This window comes from Nicotiana tabacum, chromosome 11 (genome assembly GCF_000715075.1).
Source record: "Nicotiana tabacum cultivar K326 chromosome 11, ASM71507v2, whole genome shotgun sequence".
In the NCBI taxonomy this organism is placed as follows: domain Eukaryota; kingdom Viridiplantae; phylum Streptophyta; class Magnoliopsida; order Solanales; family Solanaceae; genus Nicotiana; species Nicotiana tabacum.
In genome coordinates this window covers 174,762,449-174,775,200 of record NC_134090.1, presented here as the reverse complement: position 1 = coordinate 174,775,200, position 12,752 = coordinate 174,762,449, and the positions used below count along the sequence as shown (strand labels likewise).

At 36.5% G+C, this 12,752-nt stretch overlaps 1 pseudogene; it reads right to left on the bottom strand.

Moving 5' to 3' along the window:
* Positions 1–568: 568 nt before the first annotated feature.
* LOC107762345 (uncharacterized) lies at positions 569–6,814 on the bottom strand (annotated as a pseudogene).
* Between the last annotated feature and the right edge of the window lie 5,938 nt (positions 6,815–12,752).

The following is a 12,752-nucleotide window of genomic DNA, read 5'->3' as shown; positions in this document are numbered from 1 at the left end:
TAATCTTCTTCACTTAAATATTAAAGTAAGTTCGTTTGGTGTAGGACTCGAATCTATTATCTAAGACACAAATCCAACCTTTGTCAATTGAGCTAATCCCGAGGTTACAAAGATTTTGGGTTTATTGATAGATATAATAAAAACTTCATCAGCTTTTATTTTCTACCACCTAATGAACATGAAAAATGTATGAGTTGATAAAAGCATTTCTATTTCGACCACCTAATAAACATAAAACAAATGTATGAGTTGGTAAAAGCTTAGAGGTCACGACAACCACCTATGACAGCGTGTACTTTTTTCAGCGGAGCCGCATTTAACCGAGGAGTGTCGATCGACACCCCTTTGTCAGAAAATTACTTAGTATTGCTAGATAATTTTTTTTGATTTATGTATATTTACTATATTTTGAACCTCCCCCTCCCAAATACTTTTCGGTATATCTAATTTTTTATATTTTGAACCTCCGCCACCGTTTTTCTTGGTGTTGAAGTTGTATATTACATCTTCTAACACTAATTGTAGACTTGAATAAATTATCATTATCATCATTATCAAACCCATAATTTAAAAAAATAAAGAAGCACAATTCTATTAATTTTAAGGCAAACAGGCTTAGCCAGAAATACAGTTATCCTCTGTTTCTATTCTACCTATCACAATCTCACCTGCATAATATTGACAACATTCAAAGTTAAGTTACTCACACTTGGTTATGTGATAGTAAAATACAGGGGTAGTCATATAGACAACATTCAATACGTTTACGGCAATCTGTTCTGTCAAATAAGCTCTCCTGCTTGCTCTGATGCATGAATTATATTACTGCATAGAACAAGAAAATATGCGCACAAATAAGCTCTCCTGCTTGCTCTGATGCAAAGGCAGGTACTCAAAGTAAGCTAGGTCGGCTATATGAATCCAAACTGTCAATGTCACTCCATTTAAACCCGTCTCAGATTCTGAAGTCCAATCATTATTTATTAATCTTTACCCTATTTCTCCACCTTCCAAACAGAGGAGGGGATAAGCAGCAATCACGAGGGAGGAGCTTCCACTGCTTTTATAAGGGGTTGGACCACAAGTCATTCTTGAACTTGAACTGGCAGAGCCATCATATTCGCGTCCACTGTTCATCGCAACTTCACCTAGAGCATGAGTCTCCTATTTCTAATATGATCACATATACAACTTGACAAAGTGAATTACTACAATGACATGACTAGTTAAATAAAGATTCTCCATACGGATGAATAAAGAAGGAGTCTTGGTGTAACTGGTTAAGTTCAGGAGGCCACGGGTTCGCCCGTGGAAACAGCTTCTTGCAAAAATGCAGGGTAAGACTACGTACAATAGATCCTTGTGGTCCGGCTCTTCTCCGGATCCCGTGCATAGCGAGAGCTTAGTGCACCAAGCATAGGGATGAATAACTGCCTCGGTTTCAAATGTCATCCACAGGCTGCAAGCTTTGAATTAAAGTTGCTCTAACAAACATCATACAAGGAATGATATTTCATAGGAAGTGAATTTAAGGTTCACTTTGTACATACAATAACATATCTTGGCGAAAGATGTTAGCGACTTTTTCCTTTTTGGGATAAAGTAAAGCAAATATGGGCATCCCCAAAACCCAAACTTTATTTCCATTCTATAGGGGCAGAAAGGGTGACATGGTTGATTCTCATAATGAATCTGATGGCAAAACTTCTGAATATAAAATTATCACTACAAAAACTAATAAAGACGGCATTTCCATTTAGGATATACAAGTCTACCTGAAAAAAGACCCATCAGCTTCTGTTCCGAAGGGATGTCTAAGACTAGTATCTAGAGACTTTAGAAATGACTTTCTTATATACATAGGAGAAGAAGATACCAAATCTCATGCAGTGACTTCGGGTTCTTCAGCTACCATGGCAGTGAGTAGAGGATCAGATCCGTCAAACTTATTTGCCTTCCTGCTTCCCGAGAAACTAAAAATCAAAAACAACGACACTGGGTCATAGACTGCCATAGAATGCACATCATTATCTATTTAAAGCAGTTCAGCAATCAGGGAAGTTTGGACAGCACGTTCATCTTCGACAAGCAAAAGAGTTGTGCATGTTTCAAACCATCACCTCCCCAGAGAGAATGTAACTAAAATAAAAAAGAGTTGTGCACGTTCATCAGTTCAGAAAGTGATTCTCTCGCAAACAATAACCATAATTTATAATTTGATTAAATAAAAAAAGACTGATTAAATCGTATGAAACAAGTTATATCCAAACCAAATATGGCTGTAAGTGCAGTAGCAAATGACATAGGCATGATTTTTTTACCTTTTTTTTGGAAGGACAAACAGAAGAAATATAAAAGCAACAACGGGGCCGAGATATAGCAGTGCACAAGTAAAAGAAAAGATCTTAAAGTAAGCAAATTGACAAGTACCAATAAAATAAGCTAGTCTAGAAGAAACATAATTTCCAAAGTTACAAGCCAGAGAAGTGTCAGAGGCACCTACTCGCATGTCTTCTTATTGTGGCCGAGGCCCTTGCATTTGCTACACTGAAGTTGACATTTAATTATCTCAACCGAGTCCGGTTGTTTCATCTTTGGTCGGCCAGGTGGACATTTTGTTGGAGGAGGACTCACAATGATTGCCATATCTACTTCACCTTTTACGGACTTTTCCAGAAGAGGTAGCACTGGGTTGATTGATTCTGAGTATGTCAAACAGTAGCTCTCAGTTGTGAAATATCTGGAGCAATAATCATACGGGCTCCTTCCCAGACATTCGAGAATAGCAATAGCATGGCAGCACGGCAAACCACTGAGCTGCCAGGTTTTGCAACTACAGTCCCAATTGTCAATATCAACTATATCAACAGCTTCGCCACGAACCTCAAATGTGCTCCCATGTGAGTGCAATACTTGAAGTGATCTTGCCTTTAACGTCTCATTCTGAAGCTTTTCTTCCATAGAAGGCGTCAATCTTGTAAGCCACTGACTAGAATCAACACGCCTTGTATAAATCAATTCCATCATCTTCCCACGCAAGGCATCAATCATCTGAGTAATTGGAAGCTCACTTACATCGGATACCCAATCACGAAAAAGTTGTCCAAAGTTAGAAGTCATGTGGTTATACCTTGCCCCACCGAAAAAGGCGTTTGCCCAATGATCAGGCTCACTTTGTACGACCCAACTGCAAGCATCAGGCGAGATGGCCTTTATGTTCTCAACACAGCGCTCAAAATCGTTCAGTTTTGGAGCAAAAGCAGCAACATATAGATCTTGGATCATAAGACGAGGTACCGAAGACTATAACCATGGTAGCAATCTTTGCTGAATATATCACATAATGACTCTTTTATACCATTTTGGAAATCAGAAACAAATGTTATTGGTGAGAGGTTGAGACAGCAGATTTAAGTTCAGAAAGAAACCAATGACAGTTGTCGTCTGTCTCCTCATCTACAACTGCAAAGGCTACTGGAAAGACACCATCATTCGCATCTGCACCCACAGCAGCCAATAGGGTTCCTTGATATTTTGCATAGAGAACAGTGCTATCAAGGAAAAGAAGAGGGCGGCAGCCTTGTTGAAAACCATATATTGAAGCATGAAACGAGACAAATAGCCGGTGGAAACTCGAGTCCTCCTTCGTGGCAAATGTAGCAAGACTACCGGCATTAGTTTCCATGATACTCTCACAGAGTAAAGGTACTTGGCTGTATGCTTCTTCATAAGAACCCTGAAGTTGCTCTCCTGCAATCTCTTTTGCACGCCATGCCTGAGAATAGTTCAACTGAATGCCATATTCACTTTGATGTCAATGGCGATATCCTTTGGCTTGTAATTAAGAGAAGACTTCAACTTTTCCTTAATTATACTTCCCACCCATCCCCTTGTTGCTCGATATCCGGCTTTCACGGCAGCTCCTTCGCATGTATGGTTTTTATTCATTTTCTTAACACATATCAGCTGGGTAGTAGCCAACCTTGACGCATATATACGCCAAGGACAACCCTCAGACTTGCATTTAACCGTTACTCTGTGACTATCATTCTTCTTATATTTATATGTAAATCCATGCGCAATCGAGTACTTATGTAAGGCTTCATGAAATTCAGTAAAACTACTGAATCTTTGGTCCACACCAGTAATGGAGTCCTCCCACTGTGTAGCTGCCCTACGGTGCTTGTCGTCATTGCTACTCGGAAAAGTACTTAATGGTGTCGTATCCATGGGCGTATCAATCATAAGTTGATCGTCGGGATGTGTCATATCCACAGGGGTAGAAGGAGAAAGTGCTGTCTCAGACATAGTTGTCTTGCTGGACCTGAATAATTCAGCAGGCGATAGATGCATTAGCAATCAGAGTGCAGTAAAGATAAGTCCTGGTTGTCACATGTTGAGTTCAAGAAACGAATAACACCAGCATTGAACTGAAAATTTTGGAATTCAAGGTTAACTATTTGAAGGAAAAAGGAGAAGGAAAAGGAAAATAATCATAATCAAGATAAGTGTGTTGAAATGTCTAACTACCTCATCTAAAAGCTTAAGTTGTTCGATAGGGAACAATTTTATTTATTTACATCTGCAACATGCCTCCTCACGTGAAGGCTTGACTCTTTTAATTGGACAGAGATCGTGAAACTATTTTTGCTGATGGATAACAATGATAATTGAAAAATTTGTCTGTTCTAATATCATTAAACCTTCTATCTTTTATAATTCAAACCTTGTGCTTTGCTTTAGCACTGCTTACTTACTTTGCCACACAATTTAATGATAGTGAAACTATCTCCTCTTCTAAGCTTGAGAACCCCTATTCGCTAATCTTAAAATCTTAAACGGTTAGTTAGAGAACACTATTACTCCATCCTTCCCAATTTATGTGTTGTTCTTTGATTAAGCATGGAGTTTAAGAAAGATTTTAAAACTTGTATAAATTAAATCATAGACATTTTTGTGACAGTAAATCAACTCATTACGGGTAAAATGGAAAGTAAGTTAAACTGTTTCTAAATGTCATTCTTCTTGTAATAGACTAAAAGGGCAAAAGTACCACGTAAAAAAGGACAAAGGGAATATCTATTTAGATTTTAAGTTATATACACCGTCACTGTAATTCTTTATACTATCAGGTCATCCAAATGATAAAAACATGTAAGCTTCCTTAAAATTTGAATTCGCAACTTACCTACTACAATAGATAAAGGTGACCTGATAGTGTAAAACTTCGTTATACTGACAGTATATATAGCTTAATATCATATTTATGTATTCAACGGTGCAAGTGAGAGTACAAAAGAAAGAAACTACACTTGACATCAAGAAAAGAAAATACCTACTGGCAGGCAAATCAGAAACATTGAGTGGTGCAACAACAGCTTCTTCTGCAACAACAAAGACTTCCACCTGCTCAGAATCTTTAAAAAAGTTGACCATGCGCTTTAGGTCCTTATCTTTGGATACTGTGATCAGTGTCTTTTTATTCCCTGGTAGAAAATACTTTATAGTAATCTCCTCGATATTAAACTGAAATGTATCAGCTAATTCTTGCTTTAAAACATTCACATTCATCTTCTCATCAATATCTACAGCATATGCATCACCTCCTGTATAACTCAACGTCCCATTTTCCTCATTGGTCACAAATTCTCCACCAGATTGGCATATTGCAATGATTTTCTTTGTAGCCATCACGAGGGCGACATAAACAACAACAACAATAACTACGCCTTAGACTCAAACAAGTTTTTGAGTCAGATGTATGAATCCTCACTGCTTCATTTACACCATCATAAGTGCAACATAAAATGTCTAACAAATTGTGTCGAACTAATCGTGCTGACACGAGCCCCTGATGTTGCAAATCCTATACTAGTATACTAGCTAAGAAATAATTGCATGACAAAAATATCAACCTGCACAAAAGATCAAAGTTGAAATATTTAGAATGTTAATAACAACTCCACTTTATGTATAGTGTTTGATTAGGCACGGAGTTTAACAAGTAAAGAATGACTTTTGAAACTTATGTTCTAAAGTAAGAAGCTAGTGATGAGAAGTGCATTAATTAACAACTATGATTTAGTGATAAGAGTATGTGAATTCAGTGTGGCTATAAATAATCTCATTAAACATAAAATAAGAAGCTTAAAATTAAATTATTTTTAAATGTAGGAAAAAATTGAAGGGGGCATTGGAGCCGGGGTGGATGCAATATGACAGTTACAGGTTCAACTGAACCCATAACTTCCAATGCAGAGTAAAAATTTATGCGTAAAAATTAATTAAAATTTTAAAAATAGGAACCCATAACTTTAAAAATCTAATGGATTCAATGTTAAATTTTTTTAAAGTTACCCACAGAATTTAAATCCTAGATCTGCCTCTAATTGGAGCAACGGTAAAATTATATATGTGTGAGTTCGAGCCGTGGAAGCGGTCACTAATGCATGCTTGCATTATAGTATGCATGCTTGAACGCGGAATGACTTGTGCACGATTATCTTTTTTTTTATAGAAAAAAATTACTCTATTCTTTTTGGAACACACGATCACATACAAATTGGGATGGAGGAAATAACAAGTAAATAATGGTAGGTATAATCAAAGAAGAAAATGAAATTACCTGTTAAAGATGGGGCATTCTTTTAATTTCTCTTTTGCTTCTTTTTAAGTATAAAATCTGTTCTCACGGCGCAGAGAGAAAAGATGAAGGGTAGTAATCTGCATTTGAAGGGTTCTACCAATTGTGTCCCTTTCCAAATACCATGGGAGGTGAATGCAATTTGAGCTACTTAATTTTTTGACATTTTGCACCCTAGATTTTGCAAAACATTGTCAAATCTTCCTTTACTATTTCGTAATACGTAATTTTCACCCTATTGGGATAGGTGATCACACAAGATATGACGAGGCTACCTACTGCAGAGAGGTGATCATGCAGGATATGGCGAGACTTCAGATTTCCGAGGACATGACATTTGATAGGAAGACGTGGAGGTCGAGTATTAAGGTTGTAGATTAGGAGGTAGTTGATTCTTGCATTATTTCGTGCCCTTGTTGAAATATTGAGTCTTGCCAATCCCACATCGATAAAATACGAGAAAGATACTGGGTATATAAATAGACAGACCTTAGACTCTGATGACACTTTTGAAAGTCTTGCGGGCCTACATTACACTTCCTTGGGGTGCGATCATTCCCCGAACCATGCATGAAGGCAAGATGCTTTGTGCCTTTTTTAGAAATAATTCAACTACTTTAAACTTTTTATTTTATCTTTAATGAAATGATTTATAACGGCACAAATGTGTATGACTTATTTTACAGCCGCTTGACGCGCAAAGAGATCGAGAATCGCATTCCCTTATCAATGCCTTACAACTTATAGGGATGTCATCATGCCTAGATCTTTCTGGATTTTTTGAGAAAGAGGTAACTTCTAATTTTAATTATTTACCATGTTATAATGCAATGAAACAAATAATAAAGCCTAGACTTATATTTTATTTTGAATTATTTTAGGACATTTCTGAGAGGAAGAGCAGATTTACATCAAATCTCTTACCAAAACAGTTGCTGGACAGGGTTGAGAATACAGTAACCCAAATGGGATTTCAAGTCCAAAAAAGATATGGAAGGGTTAGTATATAACTGTCTGTATTTGCATGGGCTTTTCGAATAATAATTACAACCGCTAACCAAATATATACAAAATATACACTGATTATGTATAAAATATATATATTTTATGTATATTAATATACATCTGCCAGCTAATATTTTGAAGGGTATCTAAGCGAATATGTAAATTGAGTTAATTTACATGTCCTATAATTAAATTTTCAGACACGTAAAATTGATACACAAATGTCTTATATACGTTCGTCATTCACATATATTGCAGTTGAAAGTGTTACAAGAGTACAGAGGACAAAAATGCCCGACTACTCTCTCAGTAGTCGCAGAGGTACGTACATAACATTTTACTTTACGTAGTCTGTAGTTTAATTTTTATACACTGACGTTATAAAAAAATATTTAATAATTTTTTCTCGATGCACAATTTGCAGGTATTCGAGATTAGCCCATCCTTGTATGTCGTAGAGTTACAAAAGTCTTCAGGGGATTCAACAGTATATAGACAGGTATATATACATCGATATTCTCATCTACGTACCTTGTTGAAATAAAGTTGTAATGCATTCAAATTAAACATGTGAAACTAACTAGAATATTTTTTTTGTGTGCAGTTGTGTAATAGGATATCGAGTGATTTGGGTGTACAACGGACTCAGGAGATCTTAATTTAACTAATTATTTGTTGTGAAATTTAGAAACTTTAATTCTTTTCCTTTTTTAATTAATTTCCTCCTCTTCTACATTTTTTGAAGAGTTATGAGCAGTAACCACACACTGATGTAGTTTGGTTGTTTAAATACTTACTTTGTGAGAGCAATTATTGAAAGAATTTAACTTATATAAGCGTCAGTATATAAGTAACTTTTTATACTACCGGGCCATAGGGAGATACCATATGTGATTCATGGATCTTCGATACTTAGCGAACTAAAATATCTTAGTAGCTAAAAAAAGAAAAATCAACCGAGACACCGTTAGTAGCAGCCAGCGAAGTCGTAACCAAAGAACATTTACAGATAAAGCTTTGTAATTAAAATGTGAGATTTATAAGACTCGAGTGTGACAAATTTCTATCCTCTTGCAAAAAACACGAAATTGACATGGCATTCTAATATACAAAACAACATTGATAAGGAAACAAAAAACAGAAATAGCCTGATTTACAAGTGTTATTTGAAAAATAGCAATAGTTTTAAAAGTAATCGAAATTTAGGCACTTTTTCATGTAAAGATAAAATTTGAACAAAAACACACTTAAAAATCCAAAAATATTCCAGCATAATATGCTGGAGTTCGAATTTTTTACATATGAGATTCCAGCATAATGTACTGACGTTCCAACATAATATGCTGGAAGTTTATACGCATGAGCTCCATAATCCAGCATATTATGCTGGAGCTTTTCGTGTTTTAGTGAGGATATTTTTGTTCATATTTTATTTCCTCATAAAATAGTGGCTATTTTTCAATAACTTTGCAAACGTTGGCTATTTTTCGATTAATTGATGTCAACGGTTGGATGTTTGACAAAATAACTTCGTAGAACAACACTAGATATAATTAATGCATAACATAGGATTTTATCAATAAACTACAATAGCGACGTTGAGAAGTAATAGAAGTTGAAGTCAATGTAAACGAATAAAGGATAACCTTAGCCACTACTTCCCATGTTCCATGTTCCTACCACTTTTTTTTCATTTTCTCATTTACAATTTGGATATATATATATATATATATATATATATATATATATATATATATATATATATATATAAAGTTAATTAAAAGTGAGTAGATATATATTCTTGGTGACCACTGATCTTTTTTCCCCCTTGGAGTCCATTATCCATTTTAGGGTCTCGACAAATTCGATTCGCACTGCGTAAAGCCCATTAAAAGAGGAAGCGCTCCTTACTAAATTTTTTCTTCTATTCTCTCAGGTTTAATATCGAAAGCTATTATTAAGATGAAGGGCCCCATCCATCCTACAACGGCACTCAGTCGGTTGAACCATTATAAGGAAAGCAACAAGAAAAAGGAAATTATGTGAATTTAACAATAAAGAAGTCTCTTAACCCTCAAACCATATCCAGGATATGAGCTACCTACCTAATATGAGAATTACTAAAATAAAGATAATTGCATTGTAGATGAGATCATACCAAGATAAGAACATGGAGATAAATTTTTAAATCTATTTTGTTCAACTAAAATAGGAAGATCTAATGACATTATTTTTTTGAAAATATTAAATTCATTTTCTTTAGATGCCTCATATTGGAAGTTGCAACTAATGTTATTCTCAACAATAACTTTGCTTCAGTCTCGAGATGCAACTAATAAATTTCGAATCACTTTTATCCAAATGGAACTAATTATGTGAAATCAGTTTTTCTTTATTTATTTTAAGTTACAACAAACAACAACAACAACAACCCAGTAAATTTTTATTAATGGGGTCTGGGGAGGGTAGAGTGTACGCAAATCTTATCCCTACTCCGAAGGAGTAGAGAGGCTGTTTCCGAAAGACCCTCGACACAACAAAGCAAAAAGACAAAATGAGACAATATTAGTATCACCACATAAATTATAGGAAAAATAGGAACAACATGAAATCCAGAAGAAATATGCAAAGCAAAAACGATAGCTAGTAAATAGGTCATGCACTGAAAGGCGAAACATTAAGACATAACATTGCCACTGGCTATCTTAGACAAAAACTCTACTAGACTAGTCTCACAATGGCACGAAGTAAGGCAAGACTCAACTACCTCCTAACCTACAACCCTAATACTCGACCTCCACATATTCCTATCAAGTGTCATGTCCTCAAAAATCTGAAGCCTCGCCATATTCTACCTGATCACTTCTCCCCCGTACTTCTTAGGCCGCCCTCTACCTCTTCTCGTGCCCTCCACAACCAGCCACTCACACCTCCTTACTGGAGCATCTGGGCTTCTCCTCTGAACATGCCCAAACCATCTTAGCCCCGCTTCCCGCATCTTGTCATCAATGGGAGCGACGTGCACCTTCTCCCGAATATCATTATTCCTAATCTTATCTATCCTAGTGTGCCCGCACATCCACCTCAACATCCTCATTTCTGCTACTTTTATCTTCTGGATATGTGAGTTCTTAACAGGCTAACACTCAGCCCCATACATCATAGCCAGTCTAACCACCGCTTTATAGAACATACCTTTAAGTATCAGTGGCACTCTCTTGTCGCACAGGACTCCAGATGCTAATCTCCACTTCACCCATCCTACCCCAATACGGTGTGTGACATCCTCGTCGATCTTCCTTCCCCCTGGATAACCGATCCAAGGTACTTGAAGATGCCTCTACTTGGGATTACCTGTGATTCAAGCCTCACATCCACGCCCACTTCCCCCGGCTTAGTGCTGAACTTACACTCCAGGTATTCTGTCTTCGTCCTGCTCAGCTTGAAACCCTTCGACTCAAGAGCCTGTCTCTAGACCTCTAGCCTCTCGGTAACACCGGCTCGCGACTCATCAATCAGAACTATGTCATCAGCGAATAGCATGCACCATGGCACCTCCCCTTGAATATGGTGTGTTAACGCGTCCATAACCAGGGCGAATAAGAACGGACTGAGCACAGAACTTTGGTGTAACCCCATTACAACCGGAACATGCTCAGAGTCACCTCCTACTGTCCTAACCCGAGTCTTAGCCCCATCATACATGTCCTTAATCGTCATAATATAAGGAACCGACACACCTTTTGCCTCCAAACATCTCCAGAGAACTTCTCTAGGAACCTTGTCATACGCTTTATCTAGGTTAATGAATACTATGTGCAGATACTTCTTCCTCTCTCTGTACAGTTCCACTAACCTCCTAAAAAGGTGTATAACTTCTGTAGTAGAGCGACCCGTCATGAACCCGAACTAGTTGTCGGTTACAGACACTATCATCCTCACCCTCGCTTCAACCACCCTCTCCCACACTTTCATGGTATGACTCGGTAATTTGATACCCCTATAATTGTTACAACTCTGGATATCACCTTTGTTCTTATACAATGGAACCATTGTACTCTACCTCCACTCATCCGGCATCCTCTTCGACTTAAAAATAACATTAAACAACCTAGTTAACCACTCCAAACCTGCTCTCCCCACACTATTACATCTCGCGTTTTCATACCTTATAATTTCATTTTCAGTTAACCGACGTAGACCCGGGGATGAGATCATCTTGATGTTAACTTACTTACGCTATTTATAATAAACGATAAATAATTGTCATAAAGGATAAAAGGGTACACAGATTAAAGAAAACGAGTTTCGTTGAAATGGCCAATTTGGGATAAAGTGCGGGTCGAGCGATACTACCCGATAATTATGGACTACAAACTAGTACCATGCGAGATACCATATGACCACGGTAGTATAATGTATAAAGTATATGTATATATATATATATAAAGTATATTAAAAATAAGTAGAATTTTAAGTAATTTGAGATAATTTTTAATTATACGGGTAATTGGTTAATTACCGGGTAACGAGATATTATCTAGTTAATTATTAAAATATGAGATAAAGATTAATTTCCTCCCAAAAACGTAGCAGCTAGCCACAATGGCTAAACATAACTCATAAGTCATTAAATCCATGTGTAAGGTAAAATGTAACTTTAGTAGGAATCTTATTTTCATTTAGGATCAGAACATGGATCTTGAATAATGTAACTAAATCATGGCTTAAATTTAAGTCCTAAGAACTTTGAAGCCAAGTCCTAAAAACGTTGAAACCAAGAACTTTGAAACCAAATCATTTCGTGTCTTTGGCTGGAAACCAAGTACTTTGAAACAGAAGTCATTTCGTCCAAAATTCTTGCTAAATTTCGATTGAAATTTCAAAGAGCAACCATAATTTCATTTTAAAATTTCAAGAGATTCAAGCAGAATTTCGTTCAACACATTTCATAGAAGCAGAAGCTTCATTCCATTCAAATAATTCCAGGAATAGGTATGTTTAGGCCATCCCTTCTTTCTTTTGGCATGGTCTAAATTATACTGAAGAAACGAGCAAACACACAGTTTCCATAAATTACTCTATTCATAGAAATAGTAGGGGT